General features: G+C 26.8%; 1 protein-coding gene across 11 annotated transcripts in view; it reads left to right on the top strand.

Annotated features, from left to right (window-relative positions):
* Positions 1–19,076, top strand: part of LOC111687405 (eye-specific diacylglycerol kinase) — a 295,119-nt gene that overhangs the window by 236,521 nt on the left and 39,522 nt on the right. The window contains exon 1 of one of the 11 annotated variants that reach the window (XM_046946838.1): positions 15,169–15,185. The exons of 7 other annotated variants lie outside the window; for them this stretch is intronic. The gene's annotated coding sequence lies outside the window, so the exon portion shown is untranslated. Of the gene's footprint in view, positions 1–15,168; positions 15,186–15,209; positions 15,469–19,076 lie in introns of those variants that run through there. 3 more of the 11 variants (XM_046946839.1, XM_046946836.1, XM_046946835.1) reach the window with 3 other exon arrangements.

Here is a 19,076-nt window from a genome sequence, read left to right as displayed (position 1 = left end):
GATCACAGATTAAGCTTGTTTTTGTCCTATCTCTTATAGTTTTCTAGAAAAATGGACTTTTATGTTTTCACTCAATAGTCGAGTTTTAGTATGAAATAAAAGTGTTTTTGTCCTATCTCTTATAGTTTTCGAGAAAAACGGACTTTTATGTTTTCACTCAAAAAGTCGAGTTTTAGTATGAAATAAAAGTGATCACAGATTAGGCTTGTTTTCGTCCTATCTCTTATAGTTTTCGAGAAAAACGGATTTTTATGTTTTCACTCAATAGTCGAGTTCTAGTATGAAATAAAAGTGATCACAGATTAAGCTTGTTTTTGTCCTATCTCTTATAGTTTTCGAGAAAAACGCACTTTTATGTTTTCACTCAATAGTCGAGTTCTAGTATGAAATAAAAGTGATCACAGATTAAGCTTGTTTTCGTCCTATCTCTTATAGTTTTCGAGAAAATCGGAAGTCGAGTTTTAGTATGAAATAAAAGTCATCACAGATTAAGCTTGTTTTCGTCCTATCTCTTATAGTTTTCGAGAAAAACGGACTTTTATGTTTTCACTCAATAGTCGAGTTCTAGTATGAAATAAAAGTGATCACAGATTAAGCTTGTTTGTGTCCTATCTTTTATAGTTTTCGAGAAAAACGCACTTTTATGTTTTCACTCAATAGTCGAGTTCTAGTATGAAATAAAAGTGATCACAGATTAAGCTTGTTTTTGTCCTATCTCTTATAGTTTTCGAGAAAAACGCACTTTTATGTTTTCACTCAATAGTCGAGTTCTAGTATGAAATAAAAGTGATCACAGATTAAGCTTGTTTTTGTCCTATCTCTTATAGTTTTCGAGAAAAACGCAGTTTTATGTTTTCACTCAATAGTCGAGTTCTAGTATGAAATAAAAGTGATCACAGATTAAGCTTGTTTTTGTCCTATCTCTTATAGTTTTCGAGAAAAACGCAGTTTTATGTTTTCACTCAATAGTCGAGTTATAGTATGAAATAAAAGTGATCACAGATTAAGTTTGTTTTTGTCCTATCTCTTATAGTTTTCGAGAAAAATGGACTTTTATGTTTTCACTCAATAGTCAAGTTTTATTATGAAATAAAAGTGATCACAGATTAAGCTTGTTTTTGTCCTATCTCTTATAGTTGAGTGAAAACATAAAAGTCGAGTTATAGTATGAAATAAAAGTGATCACAGATTATGTTTGTTTTTGTCCTATCTCTTATAGTTTTCTAGAAAAATGGACTTTTATGTTTTCACTCAATAGTCGAGTTTTAGTATGAAATAAAAGTGATCACAGATTAAGTTTGTTTTTGTCCTATCTCTTATAGTTTTCGAGAAAAATGGACTTTTATGTTTTCACTCAATAGTCAAGTTTTATTATGAAATAAAAGTGATCACAGATTAAGCTTGTTTTTGTCCTATCTCTTATAGTTTTCGAGAAAAACGCACTTTTATGTTTTCACTCAATAGTCGAGTTATAGTATGAAATAAAAGTGATCACAGATTAAGTTTGTTTTTGTCCTATCTCTTATAGTTTTCTAGAAAAATGGACTTTTATGTTTTCACTCAATAGTCGAGTTTTAGTATGAAATAAAAGTGTTTTTGTCCTATCTCCTATAGTTTTCGAGAAAAACGGACTTTTATGTTTTCACTCAAAAAGTCGAGTTTTAGTATGAAATAAAAGTGATCACAGAATAAGCTTGTTTTTGTCCTATCTCTTATAGTTTTCGAGAAAAACGGACTTTATGTTTTCACTCAATAGTCGAGTTCTAGTATGAAATTAAAGTGATCACAGATTAAGCTTGTTTTTGTCCTATCTCTTATAGTTTTCGAGAAAAACGGACTTTTATGTTTTTCACTCAAAAAGTCCAGTTTTAGTATGCAATAAAAGTGATCACAGGTTATGCTTGTTTTTGTCCTATCTCTTATAGTTTTCGAGAAAAACGGACTTTTATGTTTTCACTCAATAGTCGAGTTTTAGTATGAATTAATGTGATGTTTCTAGATACCGAGCGAGTAGTTTGAGCACAAATGTTACTTGTATTTTGTTATTGTAACAAAAACAAAATACAAGTAAAATTTTAACTCAAACTACTCACACGTTATTTAGAAACAACATATAAAAGTGATCACAGATTAAGCTTGTTTTTGTCCTATCTCTTATAGTTTTCGAGAAAAACGGACTTTTATGTTTTCACTCAATAGTCGAGTTTTAGTATGAAATAAAAGTGATCACAGATTAAGCTAGTTTTTGTCCTATCTCTTATAGTTTTCGAGAAAAACGGATTTTTTTGTTTTCACTCAAAAAGTCGAGTTTTAGTACGAAATAAAAAGAATACAGATTTCAATAATAGTTTTTGAGAAAAAGGGATTTTATGTTTTCACTCCAAAAGTCATATATTTATATAAAAATTTTAAAAATTCTTTACAGTTAAGCAATAAAAAAGAGTGGTGGTTACTTACTGTTTTTGCACCAAAATTTTCTTCTAAAATTCCATGTTTAGTAAGAATGCTGAAATGAGAAAATACAAAAAGAAAAGTTTAAGAAACAATTTATAAATAATTAAAACAATTGAAAGAAATAATAATTTGTAAATAAAATATGAAAGAACGTATCAAATGATCATGTAATCCTTTGTTCTATTTTGTCCTTGCAAATACATCCCAATTAACGAAAATGTCACAAATCACTTATTTTTTAATGACTCATAGATTGCGTAACAAAATCAAAACTACGCATTGGCCATTTGAGTTTAGTTTTATCTTATATGATTTAGAGTTTTCTTTTCTCCTTTACAACATGTGCCATTTTGTATAAATTTTTGTAAAATATGAGATTTTTTTTTTTTTTTTTTTTCTTTTAACAAAATAAGCTAAAAGAAAAGATTTATGACCCTAAATCATGTAAAACAAAATGTGTATACATGTGTAAACGAATATTGAGATTTAAATCTTAATCTGTTTTTAAACAAGAGTCTCATTTGTTTTGAATATGATACTTTTGTCCTTACTTATGTTTTCTTTTTACGTTTTTCCTTTTTCAAAAGTAAACGTGATTGTTATTTAAAACTACAAATTCTTATTTGAGTTTTAGTTAAATTCTATAATTTTTTTGCGTGTTTAGGCAATCTTTGACATTTAAAAAAGTGACAAAAATGAAATGGAATTATAGTAAAATGCTACATGTGTTTAACATTTAGTAAAAAAAAATCTAGTGAAATTTGTCATTAGTTGTAGTCAATAGTTAGGAAAATGTAGTCAATATTTGACAGAAGATCTTTAAGGAAATGTAGTCAATAGTTGACAAAATTGTCTAATCAAAATGTTGACTACATTTCCTACACAAAGAGTAGTCAATTAATGGCAACACTTAACAACATCTAATATAGTCAAATTTAGCAAAAGTTTTTTAAGAAATGCTGTCAAAATTTGACAAAAGATGACAAAATTTTGTGGTGAGAATGTAGACAAAATTTTACAAACTTATCTAATGAAATTCTTTAAGGAAAATGTCATCTAGCAATTACAAAAATTTCTAAAGAAAGTCTTGTCAAAGAATGACAAAAATTCAAAAGTTGACAAAAGTTTCTGAAGAAAATGTAGTCTATAGTTGACAGAAGTTCCAAAAGAAAATGTAGTCAATTGTTGACAAAATTTTCGTAAGAAAATGTAGTCAATAGTTGACAAAATTTTCTAAAGAAAATATCTTGTCAATGTTTGGCAAAAGTTTCTATGAAAATTAAGTCAATAGTTGACAGAAAAAAGTAGTCAATAGTCGACAAAATCTTCTAAAGAAAATGTAAACAAAATATTATAAAGAAAGTATGTATAGTCAATAGTTGACAATTACTTCTTTTAGCCAATGTTGTCAAACTTTGAAAAAAAAATTCCCTAAAGAAAATGAAAAACATACATATATTATATAGGAGGGGAGAAATAACTTCACCTTTCCTAATTTGTAATTTTGTATAATGTTCTGCTAATTGATGTGCTTTCCCCCACCATTTGTTTTTAATTATTTATTTAGACATAAAATTTTATTTGTTTTTAGTTTGTAATAAATATTTTCGAATTATATTTTAATAATTTTCTCAGTTGTATAAATGTTTGTTGCATTTGCTTGCATTTCATTTAATTTCCACTTAATTTGATTTTGTATTCAATTAAAACCTATAAAAAGCATTTCGTAATTTTGACCGTATTAATGTAAAATATTAAAAGAGATTTTATACAATTCAATAAATGTTTTATAAACATTTAATTGAAATGGAAAATTAATGTAAAAATAGAATGGGGATGGGGGACGAAAAAAAAGATTGTAAATATTAATTAAAATGTTGTGAATTTAAAGGATTATACAATATTTGAGGTAATATTGTGAAATTATTATTTTATGTTTGGAATTACAATTATTAGCTAATTAGAGTGTAAATATTAAAAATAGAACCTTCTTGTTTTTTGAGAAATTATTGTCTTCTCTTTTTAATGAAACATTTAATTGATGTAACCACACCCAATTTATTTATTATTTTAAGAGTTCTTTTTATTAGCTTTTCTGTTACAAACCACATTTTTTTTTAAATCAATTAATATGTTATTGATATCTTTTATGTTTGTTTTTGCATTTTAAATTTTTATTGCCACATTAACTCAACAATAATTTTTTTTAACAATATTTTGTATTTATTTATAAATACTTTTATTTATTACCTTTAAAAAATTTATGGTTAATTAAATTTATATGAAAATGAAATTCATACCGTATTTTGCTAAATGAATTATTAAATTTGTAATAATGATGGCAAAAGGCAACAATTAAAAATAATGTAAAGTAGAAAACCAAAACAAAATGTTGAAATATTATAATGTTTTCAGGCCACACTGTGCGGTAGAAATAATTTGTGGCTGATTTTTAATAGTGCAGGAATAAAAACAAATTGGTATATTTATTTCAAAAGCAAATGCAGTCAAAATATGACAATATTTTCAAAGAAATATAAAGAATGACAAAATTTTCTAAAGAAAATGTGGTCAAAGAATGACAAATTATTCTAAAGAAAATATAGTCAAAATATGACAAATTTTTTTTAATCTCTTCAAAGTGTGACAAAATTTTCTGAAGGCAAAGTTGGACAATATTTTCTAAACAATATGTAGTCAACTTATGACAACAATATCTTAATAAAAAGGTTGTCAAATTTCGAAAAAAGTGTCTAAACAAAATATAGTCAAAGTATGACAACACTTTCCAAACAAAATGTAGTCAAAATATGACAATGAAAATGTAGTCAAAGAACGACAAAATTTTCTAGAGAAAATTCAAAGTCAAGGTATGAAAAAAATGTCAAAAAAAATATAATCAAAGTATGACAACACTTTCCAAACTAGATATAGACAAAATATGACAATGAAAATATAGTCAAAGTATGACAACACTTTCCAAACAAAATGTAGTCAAAATATGACAATGAAAATATAGTCAAAATATGACAATGAAAATGTAGTCAAAGTATGACAACACTTTCCAAACAAAATGTAGTCAAAATATGACAATGAAAATGTAGTCAAAGTATAACAACACTTTCCAAACAAAATGAAGTCATAATATGACAATGAAAATGTAGTCAAAGAACGACATTTTCTAAAAAAATTTAAGCAATATGTAGTCAAAGTAAGAAAAAAATTTCTATACAAAACATAATCAAAGTATGACACTTTACAAAACAAAATGTAGTCAAAATATGACAAAATGTTTTAAAAATTTTTTAAATAAAATGTATTCAAAGAATGACAAAATTTTCTCAAGAAAATGTGGTCAAAGAATGACAAATTATTCTAAAGAAAATATAATCAAAGTATGACAAAATTCTCTAAAAATAATGTGATCATAATTTGACAAACATTTTCTGAACAAAATGTAGTCAATGTATGAAAGAAATATGTAAACAAAATGTTGTCAAAGTATGAAACATTTTCCAAAAAAAATGTAATGAATGTATGACAGTATTTACCAAAATAATTTAAAGAAACTTTGGATAAGTATGACAACATATTCTATAGAAAATGATCAAATAGTCAAAGACAAAATTTTCCAAAAAAAAAAAAAATACAGTTAAATAGTGACAAGAGTTTTTAAAGAAAATATTGTCAAAGGATAAAAAAGTTTTTAATGAAAATATGGACAAAGAATGACAAAATTTTCCAAAGCAAATATAGTCAATGAATGACAAAATTTTTTAAAGAAGATATAAGAAATATATAGACAAAGTATGACAATATATAGTTAAATGACAAAATTTGCTGGAGAAAATGTCAAGATATGACAACGTTTTTTAAATGTGGTAAAAAAATGACAAAATATTCTAAAGAAAATAAAGTCAAAGTATGACAAAATTCTTTGAAGATAATGCGGTCATAATTTGACAAATATTTTCTGAACAAAATGTAGTCAAAATATGAAAAAAAAAAAATTTCTCAACAAAATGAAGTCAATGTATGACAAAATTTAACAAAATCTTTTAAAGAAACTGTATATAAGTATGACAATTTTTTTTCTTAAAATGTCAAAGTATGACAAAATATTCTATAGAAAATACACACAAAGAATGACAAAATATTCTATAGAAAATACAGTCAAAGAATGACAAAATTTTCTAAAGCAAATAAAGTCAAAGAACTACAAAATTTCGTATGACGAAATTTTCTTAAGAAAATGTAATAAAAGTGTGATAAAATTTTCTTAAAAAAAATGTGGTCAAAGTACGAAAAAAATGTATAAACAAAATGAAAAAATGTCTAAATAAAATGTAGTTAAAGTATGACAACATTTAACAGAATCTTTTAAAGAAAGTGTAAATAAGTATGACAAAACATTCATTCTATAGAAAATAAAGTCAAAGAATGATAAAACTTTCTAAAGAAATATAGTCAAAGTATGACAAAAATTTCTAAAGAAAATAAAATCAACATTTTACAAAAATTTCTAAAGTTAATACAGTTAAAATTTGACAAAAGATGACAATATTTTGTCATGTAAATGTAGTCAAAATTTGACAAAATTTTCTAAAGAAAATATGATCAAAGAATGACAAAATTTTCTAAAGATAATATGGTCAAAGGATGATCAAATTTTGTAAAGAAAATCTGGTCAAACAATGACAAAAGTTTCTAAAGAAATAGTGGTCAACGTATAAAAAGGTTTTTTTTTAAGAAAATGTAGTCAAAATTTGTCAAAATTTTACAAAATTCTTAAAGAATTTTCTTAAAAACAAACAAAATTCAATTTTTAAAAAATTTTATAAATAAAATGCAGTTAAATCAGTAATTGGATTTTATTTCAATATTTTTTTATTCAAGTCCCTAACAAGTTAAGTGGGGTAAACAAAGACTATTTATATAAAGAAAATTGTAGCACAATTTAAAAATTTTACAAATTGTTTAATATGTGCACGTGTGTCTATATTTGCTGTTTTTATTCGTTTCTACAAAATATGATTCTAAAAATAACAGGCAAAAACACAAACAAAAAAAGAAATATGTGTAATAAATGTGTGTAAAATGGAAAAAACAAAGGAGCGGCAGTGTGCATATTTAAAACGTTTGTAATTGGAAAAAAAAATCAACAAAACAGCAGCACATTTCTGTGTAATTTTTAATGCAAACTTTTCTATTTCCATTTGGCAGCAGTGTGCAGCACCATCTTTTAAAATCAGAAATTGTGTGATTATTTTTTTTATTCTTTTTACAACCAGCATTTTTGACATTTTCCATATGTTAAAACCATGTTAAAATGTGCAAATTTACACTTACTTTGGTTGCTAAATACTTACTGGGAGGTAAAAGGAGGTAAAATCAATGAACTTTTTGTTGTGGTTTTCTCAATTAAAGTGCTTTTTTTGCAATTAAAAAATAATGGCTTAAAGAATTAAATGTACTTTGGAATATTAGGCTAAAGGCGAATTATTTAACAAGTACATTGCAAAAAGTAACTTTGTAATAAGTTATCTGATATACCGTAAGCATTACTTGGATACAGTTGAGTAATGAGTAATTATAGTAGTCGTTGCCCGGCTTTATAAGTATTCAAAATGTTCAAAAGCAAATTCAAAATATGCTAAAGAAAAATAAGACCAAATTTGATTAGATCTGCTAAAGTTCAATGTTCCGATAGTGTGACAGAAGTATTCATTGATTTAATAAACATCTTTTAAAAATCTGTTAGATTTTTAATATACAATGAAAAATTTATTATGCCGATAACTTTGTAAAATACACCAAAAATCCTCAAGTATGTAAATGTAAGTGTAACGGTAATGTGGTATACGGATATGGAATCATTAACAGTAGCAATAACAAACAATAATAACAGCCATCATAACCACAACAACAACAACAGAAAAAGAGCAGCAAAAATAACAAACAATAACCGCACAATGGGGGGAGTTTGGAATTTAAATTTTTCATTTGTTTGTTTTTGTGGCAAGCAACTGCGTTGCAAATATTTTTTTTTAAAGGTTAGGAAAAGTTTAAATGTGGTGCAATACTCTGGGATTAGTTGATGTAAAAAAGCAGCATTTTATTTAAATGTTAAACATGGTACTTTAATTAAAAGTATAAGAGATTAAAAATTATAAAAATAAATGACAAATACTTTAATACGTTAACTAATTTATTGTTTTTTAATTTAACAAATTAAATTTTGACAAAATTGTCTTAAATTGTCATTTCTTGACTAAATTTCCTTTAGAAAATTTTGTCAACAGTTTAATTTTTTCTACATTTTCTTTAGAAAATCTTGTTTACTTTTAAAAAATATTGACAAATATTTCTTAAGAAAATTTTGTCAAATTTTTACAATTTTTTTTTTTAAATATTGTTTACATTTTATGGAAAATTTTGTCCAATAGTAACTATATTTTCTTTAGAAAATTTTGTCAACTATTGATTACAGTTTCTTTGGAAAATTTTGCCAACTTTTTGACTACAGTTTCCGTACAACATTCTGTCAACTGTCTACTTTATTTTTTAGAAAATTTTGTCAATTAATGACTAAATTTACTTTAAAATATTGAAAATACTTTCTTTAGAATATTATGTCAAATATTTTATTTATTTAGAAAATTTTGTCATACATTGACGTTTTCTTTAAAACATTTTGTCAAATATTGACTACATTTTCTTTAGACAATTTTGTCAACTAATGGCGATAGTTTCATTAGACAATTTTGTCAACTATTGACTACATTTTCTTTAAAATTTTCAACTTTTGACTACGAATTCCTTACAACATTCTGTCAACTGTTGACTTCTTCTTTTCTATACAATATTGCCAACTATTGACTAAATTTCCTAAAGACTTTAATTTTTTTTTGACAATTTTGTCAACTATTTACATTTATTTATAAAATTTTGTCCACTATTTACTACAGTTTCTTTCGGAAATTTTGTGAACTATTTACCACATTTTCTTCAGAAACTTTCGTCAACTTTTTACTACAGTTTCCATACTACATTCTGTCAACTGATGACTTTATTTTTTAGAAAAATTTGTCGTCCAGTGACTATATTTACTTTAAAATATTGAAAACACTTTCTTCAGAATATTTTGTCAAATATTTAACTCATTTTAATTACAAAATTATTTGGAAATTTTGATTTTATTTTCTTTAGAAAATTTTATCATACATTGACGTTTTCTTTAAAAAATTTTGTCAAATATTGACTTCATTTTCTTTAGACAATTTTTTCAACTAATGACTACAGTTTCATTAGACAATATTATCAACTATTGACTACATTTTCTTTACAGCTTTCGTCAACTTTTGACTACGGATTCCTTACTACATTCTGTCAATTGTTGACTTCTTCCTTTCCTTACAATATTGTCAACTATTGACTACATTTTCTTAAGAAAATGTTGTCAACTATTGACTACATTTTCTTTAGACAATTTTTTCAACTAATGACGACTATTTCTTTAGACAATTCTGTCAACTATTGACTACATTTTCTTTAAAACTTTCGTCAACTACGGATTCGTTACAACATTCTGTCAACTGTTGCCTTCTTCTTTTCTATAAAATTTTGTGAAGTATTGACAATATTTTCTTTAGAAAAATTTGTCAACTATTGACTACGTTTCCTTTAAAAACATTTTGTCAAATATTTACATTTTCTTTAGAAAATTTTGTCAATTATTGATTACATTTTTTTAAAATTGTCAACTTTTGACAACATTTTCTTTACAACATTTCTAAAGAAAAATTTGTTAAATTGTAGAAAAATTGAAATTTAAATCTTTTAAATTTATTTTACTTCAAATCCCATTGTGCAGTATGTTTAATAACTCACATCACTCCATTATCTTCATCATCTTTAAGCAAATGAGTGCTAATAAATATTTATTAACATTTTATGATATCTCTCTCCATTTATGATTCGAAAATAATGTTTATTACAAATTGCAAAAGTACACTGTAAGAAAAGGTGGAAAAATGACTTAAAAATATAAATAATGAATTTAAAAACGAAATAACTGAAAGGCATTTTTTACATATAAATACGAGGATCACTTTAAAATGAAAGTGATACTTTATAGTTTAAATTTAAAAGTTTTCAATTTCCTATTGATGAATAAATTATTATTTCAGGCTCAAGTTTAACTCCTACCTGGGGCAGGAAAAGTTTTCAAATTGTATATGGTATTTTTAGAATTTTCGGGCCAGCTACGGCTCCTCATCAGCATCAGTTTTTAATTTCCAATAATCCAAATAAAGTTCTTAATAAACTAAGCTTTCAAGGAGTTTTCAATAAAAAAAGATATTTTAAAATTTGAAAAAATTAGTAAATTAGTAAAGCTCTCGATTTAAACGAGAAGTTTTTGTAAAACGAAACAATACTAAACAATAAAAATTTAAATCACATCAATGATATTTTTAACAATAACGACACAACAATTTAAATGAACAAAAACAAGAGAAAACATCATTACAGTTGTCATTGACACTTAAGTGGGATCATTGTCATCAGCGTTACAGCGAAAAACACTAAAATTAACAATCTAGTGCTTTTGAATTATATAATTTAGTTGTTTACTTGCTTTACATTACATTTATTGAAAAGATTTTTTAAGAAAAATACTTTATAGTAAATTTAAAACAAAATCATAGGCAAACTAATAACCATTTTTCGCTTAACACATACATTCCCATTTTATTTATTTTACTCTTATGCTGTCCTTTCTCAACATTTTTTTATTTTTTTTATTTTTTCACTTAAAGAGTTTCCCTTTCATCTTGGCATGTGACTGTTTGTCTGCTGTTGTTTGTTTTTCATTCAAGAGGTTATAAATTTTATTTTTATATAAAAATAAACATTAAAAAATAAGTAACATCCACATAATTTAATTTTGTAGCTCTAAAAATATCGTAGATTTTGACTTGCTGCTGTGTGTTAATGACAGCGACAGAGAGCGACAAATGATGAAGAAGAAGGAATTTTGCTTTAAGTATCTACAAGATACTTAAACGTTAAGTCAGACATTTCGCAGCATGTCAACGGCGAAGTAATATCAAACAATATACTTTAGACTATAAAAGGAATTGTACTAAGTACGAGGGCTAAGCTAAAAGTTTGTGATCAAAAATTGCATTACCTACAGCAAAAGTACTCTGAAGTTGTCCGAATCGGAGTCCTTTTTCTTTAGGAAAAGTTATCCGATTCGGAGCACTTTTCTATAGGAAACTTGTCCGATTCGGAGTACTTTTTCTATAGGAAAAGTTGTCCGATTCGGAGTACTTTTCCTATAGGAAAAGTTGTCCGATTCGGAGTACTTTTTCTATAGGAAAAGTTGTCCGATTCGGAGTACTTTTTCTATAGGAAAAGTTGTCCGATTCGGAGTACTTTTTCTATAGGAAAAGTTGTCCGATTCGGAGTACTTTTTCTATAGGAAAAGTTGTCCGATTCGGAGTACTTTTTCTATAGGAAAAGTTGTCCGATTCGGAGTACTTTTTCAATAGGAAAAGTTGTCCGATTCGGAGTACTTTTTCAATAGGAAAAGTTGTCCGATTCGGAGTACTTTTTCAATAGGGAAAGTTGTCCGATTCGGAGTACTTTTTCTATAGGAAAAGTTGTCCGATTCAGAGTACTTTTTCTATAGGAAAAGTTGTCCGATTCGGAGTACTTTTTCTATAGGAAAAGTTGTCCGATTCAGAGTACTTTTTCTATAGGAAAAGTTGTCCGATTCGTACAAGAAAAAGTACACCTTCTGAAAATTTTTCTTTCAGAAAAAGTACTCCGATTCAGACAAGGTTTCCTGTAGAAAATGTACTTTGATTCGGCTAGCTTTTCCTATAAAAAAGGAATTTAGATTTGAAAGACTTTTCTTTAACCAAATAATACTTCGAATGTGACAACTCGGATACGGACAAATTTTCTAAGCAAGTAGAATTTCTAATAAGACAAGTTTTTCGTAAGTTAATATATTAGTCACTTTCTATTTTTTAATTCGATGAATATTAGAAAAAAAGGAAATACTTTTCATATTTTCCTTTTAAATAACATTTATATTTGAATTATTTTTCATTAGCACATCCACTCGGCAATTCATTTTCACGTTACTGTCAAATGATTTGTAAAAAAAAAAAATTACTAATTGCAATGAACATGTTAAGAAAAAAAAGGAAAAAAAGAGAAATTTACAAAAAAAAAAAAAATAAATAAATAAATCTACTATTTCACAAAATTTGCTCGCATATAATCGATAGTAAGTCATGAGTATTTAATAAGTCAATTTAGCTTTTTCTAAATCGATTACAGTCTTCAATTTATTCGTAACGATTTAATGTCAAGTAAAATTGGTGAAAAATTAAATAAAATAAAATTCAATTCATTTTCAATACAAATAAATGTAAGATTTTATATTACAAGTGTAATTAAATAATACAAGCGTTTGGGAAAATTAAAAAGAAAAATTCTTAAATTTAATAATAAAAAGAAAACAACGACAATGTCTCAAAATAAAACAAATGGAATTGTAAAAAAAGGTACCGCAAAACTGCTCATGCACATCATACAATTAAATGGATACAAATTGTAAGTGACACATATACAATTTATACAAATCAAAAAGAAATATTCTAAGAAAAGAAAATAAAAATAACGAAATATTTCCAGAAATTTGCTAAAAGTAACATATTTTTAGGACATTTACAATTTTTTTGCTGGAACGTAAAACATGTACATGAAAGTTCAAAGGTCAATACTAGTTGTTTTTATTGAAATAGTAATGAACTTGAAAACAAGCCCCTTTTTTCTTATTCACGATCACACTATTTCACACTTCAAAAAAACACACACAATCTCTTCTCATTTGAATATATTCTATTAATTCAAATAAATTACTTCCACCCTTCCTAATCTGGCTGTCATCCAGCCACCCACTTAATAACAATTTCAAATACATAGCATTTCTCTAGTGCAAAGAGAGGAAAGTGCTAAAAACAGAGAGTAATGAGAAATATAACAATATATAAATTCACCTTATTGTCGCCTTTAAACACATAGCACTCGATATCTAAAATGAGTGTGGTGAATATCTTCAAATCACGTCACATGTAGCGAGATCACATTTTTATTAATTCTCGTTTGTATAAGAACAATCTATGGCCCGAAAAAAATTATGGTTAAAAAAAAATTTAAATAGAAAAAATAATCCGAAAAATTACTCTCATTCGGACAACTTTTGCTATAGAAAAAGTAATTCGATTCGGCCAAATTTGGCTGTTGGAAAAGTAATCCGATTATAACAAATTTTGCTACAGAAGAAAAACTCCAATTCAGACAAGTCTTCCTATAGAAAATGAAATCCAATTCGGACAACTTCCCATATGGAAAAAATTCTCCGACTCTGACAACTTTTCATATGGAAAAACACTCCGATTCGGGCATTCTTCAATGGAAAGAATACTCCGATTCGGACTACGTTTCCTATGGAAAAAATACTCCGATTCGGATAACTTTTCCTATAGAAAAAGTAAGCCGATTCGGATAACTTTTCCTATAGAAAAAGTAAACCGATTCGGATAACTTTTCCTATAGAAAAAGTAAGCCGATTCGGATAACTTTTCCTATAGAAAAAGTACTCCGATTCGGACAACTTTTCCTATAGAAAAAGTACTCCGATTCGGACAACTTTTCCTATAGAAAAAGTACTCCGATTCGGACAACTTTTCCTATAGAAAAAGTACTCCGATTCGGACAAATTTTTTCATAGAAAAAGTACTCCGATTCGGACAACTTTTCCTATAGAAAAGTACTTCTATTCCGACGGATAACGTTTCCTATATGTATTCCGATATGGAGAACTTTTCCTATAGAAAAAGTACTCCGATTCGGACAACTTTTCCTATAGAAAAAGTACTCCGATTCAAACAACTTTTCCTAAAGGAAAATTACTTCGATTAACAGTTGTAGTTCGAATATAACGGCCCACAATACTTTTCCTGTGTGCCCACCTCTGATCTGTTTATGGCGATCACACAAATATATGGTGGTACATTTTGTTCAATTACCAACGACACAACGTGCATAGATAGACAATTCTCTCTCACACTGGGGGCGACAAATACTCAACAAAGCACCAGATTCAAATTAAAGATTTTTCTGCCGTTCAACACAAAAGTATCTTACAAATTGACGCGTGTAAATTTTTTAGTATTATGCCGTGTATATAAACAATAACAACCGTCGTCGTTGTCATCGTCGCTAATGTCGTGAACTAATTTTCAAAACAAAATATAAAGATAATTTCCTTTCAAACACTTTAAAGATTTATCACATTTTCCTCACACGAAAATTAAACACACAGATGTGATTATTTAACCTGATTTCGTTTAAGTGAAGTGTTGAAAAATCCAATCAAAAAGATCAAGAAAATAATGCCGCTAAACAAAAGTTGATCTTTGATATTAAGAACAAAAACAAAAATGTTTCAAATAAATTATTTCAACCATAATAATAAATAAAAATCAAGGCAAATTACATTAAAATTATGGCTGAAAAGTGAAACAATTTTTAAACTAGAAAACAGAAGATAAAAATTGTCACACTTAACTAAACTAAAAAAATAAATTTTAAAAATTGTGCAACAATTTCAGAAAAAGTAGCAAAATATAAAAATATTATAATATAAAGTATGAAATCATTAGAATTAAAAATAATTTTATAAAATTTTAAAAATAGCTTAATTTGAGCAAGAAAAAAAAAAGAAGCAGCAACAATATTCATTTAAAATTTCAATAAAAAACCACTAAAGTAAATTCGTTGTGACAACAGAAAAAACAAACATTTATTACTGCTTAAATAATTACGTACAATGACAGTGGTGAGTCAAATAATTGACCATACGCTCCCATCATCAAAATTGTCAACAGTGTCGTTTTATTTATCTGAATTAAACAAAACGTAATTAACAGTGTAATAAAATACTACAATAATAATTACTATAACAATAAAACCAACAACAATATATAAAAAAACACACACCAAAAATAACAACAATAGCAATTTTCGTTTATCTCTTGTTTCTTCCTACAAACAATAAAATTTAATTTAAATTGTAAAATAAAAACGTTCGTACAACCTTTTTGCATGGTTCAGTTATTTTCTCAAAATGTGATCTATTTATTTTTTCAATGTTTTAATGTACTTCCTCAGAAAAGTTACACCGAATAGAACACATTTTAACATACTAAAATAGTAGCCCGATTCGGACAAATTTTCCTACAGAACAAGTACTTCGATTCAGACAACTTTTCCTAAAGAAAAAGGACTCTGATTCGAAAAACTTTTCATACAGACTTAGGACAATTTTTCCTACAAAAGAAGTACTTCTATTCGGACAACTTTTTTCACAGAAAAAGCACTTCGATTCGAACAACTTTTTCCACAGAAAAATACTCCGATTCGAACAAATTCTCCTATAGTAAAAGTAGTCCGAATAGGAAAACTTCTCCTCTAAAAGTAGGAGACCTCTTCCAATAGAAAAAGTACTTCGATTAGGACAAATTTTCCTATAGAAAGAGTACTGCGCATGGACAACTTCTTTTGCAGAAAAAGTTCTCTGAATGGATAATTTTTTCTATAGAAAAAGTACTCCGATAACTTTTCCTAAAGAAAAAACACTGCGATGTGGACAAATTTTCCTATAGAAAAAGTAATCCGATTGGGACAAATTTTCCTATAGAAAAAGTACTTTGATTCGGACAAATTTTCCTATAGAAAAAGTACTCCTATTCGGACAAATTTTCCTATAGAAATAGTACTCCGATTCGGACAAATTTTCCTATAGAAAAAGTACTCCGATTCTGACAAATTTTCCTTTAGAAAAAGTACTCCGATTCGGACAAATTTTCCTATAGAAAAAGTACTCCGATTCGGACAAATTTTCCTATAGAAAAAGTACTCCGATTCGGACAAATTTTCCTATAGAAAAAGTACTCCTATTCGGACAAATTTTCCTATAGAAAAAGTACTCCTATTCGGACAAATTTTCCTATAGAAAAATTACTCCGATTCGGACAAATTTTCCTATAGAAAAATTACTCCGATTCGGACAAATTTTCCTATAGAAAAATTACTCCGATTCCGACAAATTTTCCTATAGAAAAATTACTCCGATTCGGACAAATTTTCCTATAGAGAAATTACTCCGATTCGGACAAATTTTCCTATAGAAAAATTACTCCGATTCGGACAAATTTTCCTATAGAAAAATTACTCCGATTCGGACAAATTTTCCTATAGAAAAATTACTCCGATTCGGACAAATTTTCCTATAGAAAAATTACTCCGATTCGGACAAATTTTCCTATAGAAAAATTACTCCGATTCGGACAAATTTTCCTATAGAAAAATTACTCCGATAGAAAAAGTACTCTGTTTTGGACAAGTTCTTTTGTAGAAAAAGCATTTCGATTCAGAGTACTTTTCCCATGGAAAATGTACACCGATTTGGATAACCTTTCTGTTTTTAAGTACAAATTTCCCTTTTGTAAAAGAAGTCCGAATAGGACAAGTTTTCCAATAGAAAAAGTTCTTCGATTATTACATCTTTTCCTATAGAAAAAGTACTCCAATTCGGATTCGATTTCCTATAGGAAAAGTACTCCGATAAGGACAACTTTTTCTACAGAAAAAGTAGTAAAATTATTAAACTATTTCTTTAGAAAAACTAGTAAGATAAGAACAACTCTTCCCATAGAACAAAAATACGCACAACTTCCTTAAAAACATTCAGAATCGGAAAATTTTAGCAGAGATCAGATTATTTTTTATTATTTAAAAACAACTAATAATTTCTTCTTATAAATTTGTATTTTACCCAAAAATTTTCCTAAACTAACTCTGTAGACAGACTGGCAGACAAAAACAATTAAAATGTTAATTATTCAGTTTTGAACAAACATAAAATTGAATTTAAATTGAATTGATATTTTTTTGTTGTAAAAAATCTAGGCTAAATCATCAAAAAACACAAACAAAATCACCAGCTGTTGAAAAGAACACAATAAACATTTTCCTGACGTTTGCAATAATTGTCAAAGAAGAAAAAACAAAAAAGAAATAAAAAAAAAAAAAGAATTAAGGCCTAATAAATATCATAATTTAGTAATTTTCCTTTAATTAATTTTAAGAAGAAAAATAAAATAAAGAAGTAAAAATTGTCGACACAATTTAAAGTCATTTAAAGGAAAAATTAATAAAGAATTTTATACAAATTGTATATTATTTTTCTTACAACAACTACAATAAACATAACAACAGTCACTTATAATAATAAACACACTCGACCATATTATTCTTTCGGTCGATCCGGTTTGAATCCCTCACAAGTCTCTTCTAGCCATGACATTTAAAAATATTGAGTAAAAAAATAAAATAAAAATATGTTTATTTTTATTTGTTTAAAAAAATTTATTTATATTGTTGTTGCACAGCAGACAATTTCAGCTTGTTGTTGATTTTTTGGTAGTTTCCATTGGTCCCCTTTGCTCCATTCTTTGGGACTTTGGTTTGTTTGTTTGTCGGATTGTCTGTCTTTATGTTTATTTATTTTTTATTTTTCTGTTATTTTTTTATCTTATTTATTGTATTTAATGGTTTATGTATTTAAACCAGGAAAATAACAACAACAACAATACACACAGATTTTTAATGCCGCGACATCTGTGCCGGCATATAAAAATTATAAATGTGCGAAAATTTTTCAGAAAAACAACAAGAAAAACTCTTTAGTTTTCACGCATTTTTTTGTTGAATAATTTGAAAAATTATATATAATATACATAAGAGGAAGGAGAGGCTGAAAAACAAGTTTAATTTTAATACCTATTTTCATACGCCCATATTAATTATTTGCAATAATAAATTTAATAAAAAATTATAACATTTTTGAGAAAACAATTGCAATTATATTTAATATTTAACAAGCTACTGGTAGTACGTTTTAAATTTAATTTCAATTAAGTTAGTAATTGAAATGTGAAATGATTAATTGATATTAAACACAAGTAGACAAAAATCAAAACCATAGTCTTGATATAAAAAAGTACTCCGAATTAGACATTTTTTATAGAAAAAGAACCCCAATTCGGACTAACTTTTACTATAGAAAAAGTACTCCTATTCGGACAACTTTTCCTATAGAAAAAGTACTCCGATTCGGACAACATTTCCTATACATAAATTACTCCGATTCGGAAAACTTTTCCTATAGAAGAAGTACTCCGATTTGGACAACTTTTCCCATAGAAAAAGTACTCCTATCCGGACAACTTTTCCTATAGAAAAACTACTTTGATTCAGTCGACTTTTCCTTCATAAAAAGTACTCCGATTCGGACAAATTTTCCTATAGAAAAAGTACTCCGATTCGGATAAATTTTCATATAGAAAAAGTACTCCGATTCGGATAAATTTTCCTATAGAAAAAGTACTCCGATTCGGACAACTTTTCCTATAGAAAAAGTACTCCGATTCGGACAACTTTTCCTATAGAAAAAGTACTCCGATTCGGACAACTTT

The sequence above is a fragment of the Lucilia cuprina genome, chromosome 3, assembly GCF_022045245.1.
Source record: "Lucilia cuprina isolate Lc7/37 chromosome 3, ASM2204524v1, whole genome shotgun sequence".
NCBI lineage: Eukaryota > Metazoa > Arthropoda > Insecta > Diptera > Calliphoridae > Lucilia > Lucilia cuprina.
Note: the sequence above shows the minus strand (reverse complement) of the source record. Positions and strands in the feature narration are given on the sequence as shown.